The sequence below is a fragment of the Amblyomma maculatum genome, chromosome 5 (genome assembly GCF_055883805.1).
Source record: "Amblyomma maculatum isolate TAMU_Amacu chromosome 5, ASM5588380v1, whole genome shotgun sequence".
Classification (NCBI taxonomy): Eukaryota; Metazoa; Arthropoda; class Arachnida; order Ixodida; family Ixodidae; genus Amblyomma; species Amblyomma maculatum.
In genome coordinates this window covers 5760903-5765571 of record NC_139348.1, presented here as the reverse complement: position 1 = coordinate 5765571, position 4669 = coordinate 5760903, and the positions used below count along the sequence as shown (strand labels likewise).

The 4669-nt window shown below is 48.7% G+C and overlaps 1 pseudogene; it reads left to right on the top strand.

The window, feature by feature from the left end:
• Positions 1-3173: 3173 nt before the first annotated feature.
• On the top strand, positions 3174-4114 carry LOC146187685 (uncharacterized; annotated as a pseudogene).
• The last annotated feature ends 555 nt before the right edge of the window (positions 4115-4669 follow it).

Sequence of the window (4669 nt, the reverse complement as noted above, 5' to 3'; positions counted from 1 at the left end):
GAGCAACAAGACCAAAAGATAAATTTCTTAGAACCATAAAGTTTGCCTCATTTCCGTATCAAGCTGCAACAACACCTTGAAAGTCATTCTAAGGTGCGCAGTGTAGAGAAAAAGTGACTGAAAGGAAGCAGCATCTATATAGTATAGTGCTATAAGGGCCATAGCAAAGACACATAAATGAATGGCAAGTTTATTGGTGAAACTATTGTAAGAGCTCATTCCCAAAATGGTATCACAAGTGGCGGTGTGAACAATCAGCACGACATTCTCAGCATCTATGCAAATGTTAAAACAATAGGATACAGTAAACCGGATCATACTGCTCATTCAAGGATACAACTGAATGCTTTGCTTAAATTGGTTCCTCAGTAGAACAGCACGACTCTGTTCAGGTCAATGCAGATTGATTCATTCACTGAAACTGCACCCGACATCAAAGTTGCGTTGTTTCGTATTGTAATATGCACTGCATACAGCACAATAAGTTTGTACAGACGACTGTGACCCGTAGCGCCTGCTAGCGCCACCTTCCCTTTTCTGCCAGGTAGCCGACGTTGGGGCACACATGATGCTATACGCTTAATATTGTCGCGAATTACTGTAATGTTTATTTGTTGCTGCCAACAGCCGCAGGCATGTTTTGCTGGAACGCGCAAAATGATCTTGGTGCTTCAGTCCCAGTGCGGAAGTTCGGGATGGCACCTGCTGATAATTTGCTGAATTCCTCTCCGGCTGAGGTTCCCCTTCGCTTTTACATTTTTTCCTATTTCAAGCGAGCGAATCTGGTTTAACCCGCCGGCTGCATTGACCTTGCTCAGCTATTGGACGACCAGGTTCGGGGTATTGCAGCAGCTCACAGAGCAGGGAATTATGCGTTTTGGAGCTGCTGTGGCGCGGAAATGTAGTGGAAATATCGGCATTTTAGAGAAACTTGAGGAGATGCGGTTCAATCTTTAACATCGTAAAGCTTTTCGCTACCCTCTTCTTAATTCACATCAGTAGAAATGGTGCCTGCTTACAAGAGGTTCCGTCGCGTAATGAGCGTATGCTTTATTGCACGAAACAGCGCTTGCCTAGCGCGCTGTTTCAGCGTACGTATGAAGCACACGGATACAAGCCAGGTAAAAATGAATACGCACTAGAACGCGTTACCCGAGTCTTAATAAAAGAAAAATAGCACACGTTTACCGCCGTTATTCCTTTCCTTCCTTTCATAAGCTTGTTATGTACCTGCACAGTTATTTTTCCATTTTCTATTGCAATATAGGATCCCACAACGGATTAACCTAAAAACCATGTGCCTCTTTTCGAAATCACTGCACTCGCATAGCCTGGGGCCCTCTTCTTCTCTTTGGGTCGCTTTTTATCTAAATACAGACCCGTTTAAAACCTTCACGGAGTCCGTAGCCCGTACCTCGCAATACGCTGATATTCTGTTCATTTCTTCCAGTGCTTGTGTTTCGCTTATTCCCCACGTCTTCTCTTTCTTGCTCCGTTCCACCAATTTCTCGGTGTGTGCCCCTCGGCTTCTCGGCCCTTTTGTCCAGACTGACTGAGCCCTCTCTGCCTTCGTGCACTGGCACACACACGCTATAAGAGAGGCGTGCCGCGGGCTGAACCGGATTTTTGATATCGCTGAGCGCTGAAAGAGGCTTCTGCCGTGCGCCGCCGCCACCTTGGGTGTCCGGGTGTTAAAATTGGGATAAAGTATTGGGCGGAGAGGGACAGTGGGCGGCGTGCTTCCGATTGTACGCGCGCGGGTCTTGCGAGCCTCGGCGCTCAAGGCTAAATGATACTTACTCAGTGCACCTTCTGTACGGAGCACATCGCTCGTAAAAGCTGTGCTTTTATTATTGCCTTTCGGTGATCGCGCATCATCAGTGGATTTAAAGTCACTGATTAGTTTGAGCTCGGTTGTAAGCGCTTTTTTTTTTTCATTAGAAAAGAAAAGCGTGAGCAATCAGCGAATTTTCAGCCATGCATTATTAAAAAGAAAAAAAAAATATTCATACGCTTTAAACCAGTACAGAAGCCTAACAATATCAGCTAGCATGTTTCCGTCTTCCCTGTAACCTACACTGTTATTTTTTCATACGATCGACGGTGGATCTCAGGCAGGAATCGTCTGCCACTCATGATCACACCGCACTCAGAACGCCTTGATATGATCTTGCTGGAACTCCTCCATGTTATCCAGTCTTTACCTTCCCTTCAGTAAACTTCTTTTTCTTGTTTCTTGAAGTTCCTTTTTTTTTTCTTCTTCTTCTTGTTGGTGATGGTCCCGTCTCCTTGCTTCGCCGAAAGAATCGCAATGAGCCGAATTAAATTAACAAACTGATTTAATTAAAATAATATGTCGGATGGATGAACAAGTACAGCACAGTCAAAAGAAAGAACAGATAAGACACTGAGTTGGGTCGCCCTCCGGCTTAGGACAGTCCGTCGTCCCAAGCGAGCGTACAGGAGAACTTCCGTCTTCTCCCTCGCTACTCCCGGGCTACCCCCACAACTCGCCGTTTTCGCGCGGTCTCACTTTTTCCGCGAAAACGTCCCCGGCGTCCCACTGCCACCGTTCACGCAGTCTCGTGAAAAATCATAGCCGATATCCAGTTCGCCGAAGTGTCTCAACCCCGGCCTTTCCACCACTGGCATGCCACTCTCGAGGACGCGCACGAGATTTACGGCTGCCTGTTACACATACCAAAGAGAAAAACAACTCCCAGCGGGCGCTCGACGGGCTCCGCCAACGGCGTTCGGAACCTCGCACGCTAACCACCAGGCCAAACACCGAACGGCCGAGCGCCTTTCAATGCGCGAGACCCCCTGCCCCTCAAGAAAGACATAAGACAGACAACGCGCACACGCAGGGACACTTCCCATTGTAACCAAAAACAATGAAAAGGTCCCCCCTCCCTGGGTACGGGCGCCGCTCCGCCCGCGCGCGGGCCGGCTCTCCGAAACGGCAGAAAACACACAAACACACACAAAAAGAAAATCCCGAGCAAACATGCACTATTGACGACCTTTCACCTTCCTCTTGCCTGGTACTGTGTAGTCTACTCTACACTTCTGCTATTTATTTCTGGCAAGCATCTCTCATACCCAGTATATTCAGTGTGTTCCTACCGAAGGAAATAAGAGAGATCATTAAGGTCAACCCGATTCCAAAATACATGCATCCGAAAATATACAAGGCGAGAAGAGAGGGAAGATCAGAGGCGCACGAAACAAGGTTCGCAGGGGAAAAAAAAAACATATTTTACATCGACGCAACCCCATACAAAGAACAATACGGAGCGGTAGCCAGCGTGGTTGATCACTATAGCTTGGGGAAATCAACTGCGCCTCGATAGAGCAACAACATTCTCGAGGTTGAGGAAGCGGCAATCGCTCTCGCTATCACCCACCAAGGCGAGGAGGCTACTACACAAATCATTACGCACTCGCAAGAAACATGCAGAAGGTATAGCAGCGGACGCATATCCACTGTGGCCATCCGCATACTCAAGGCAAGAAAAACCACCTCTTTAAGATGCATCATAACGTGGACACCAGGCCATGAGACTGTCAAAGGTAACCAATGTGCCGATGCCAAAGCCCGAGCATACGCCGACCGGGAGGCGCACAACGACGGGGAACTGGACGCAGTCACTAGGCGCTATGGAGCCATCCTTAAACATCAAAGAGCCTTAAGGAGGATCTACCCACCTCCCACGAAGACCTTAATAGAGAGCAGTCGGTTGCCTGGAGACAGCTACATACTGACATCTACCCCAACCTGAGTCTACTAAGTAAAATCCATCCCACAACATATGAGAATAAATGCCCACTATGCGGGGAACCCCCTACACTATATCATGTTACATGGGCGTGTCAAAAAACACAGGTAGCGCCAATAAACACCACACCAACACCGGAGCCGTGGGAGGCTGCGCTATCTCGCTCGACGCCTGATGACCAGCTCAAACTGATCTACAGAGCCTGCAAGACGGCAAAGGCCACTGGGGCTCTGGGCTCAGGGCGCCACCCATGCCGGAAGAATTTCCTTTGTCTGAATAAAGTTTGTAATTCATTCATTACACTTCTGGTAAGCCCTCAGAGATTCCCGCCGTAGAACTCTCGTTCGTCTCCACGCGGCCCTAGATGATGCCATTTGACATCCTTCGGCGGATACCTGGCCATATGGGAATCACTGGTAATGACGCTAACGCATCAGCTCGTGCAAGAAATTTCGCACCGGGCGCAACTCACACGCGACGATTGTTCACTTCTGGAAGAAGCCGTGACAGGTCTGCTTTCCAACTTTGTCACGGACCTACTTTCATGTCCTTCGCCGCACACACACACGCACCATGTGGGTTTTGCAAGACAAGCTGAAAAGAAATCAAAGAGAGCCACCGCTGGTTCTCTACCGGGAGGACTTCCCGCCCTTCGGGGGCTGCATCGCTCTGCACACGCGAGTGCTTCGTTCCAAGTGTTTTACTCAAGGCACCAACATATGCTGCTTTGAAGGAAGAGGGTAAAAAAAAAGACGAAGAGGACAAGCATGGCAGACTTTGGCTCGGATTTGCTTCCAGTGACAATGCGCTGACGACTTCATGTCCTTGAAAGTGTGAATGGCTTTGGAAAAAAAAAAAGAGCCTCTCTCGCGCGGCGGCCAACCCCCGCA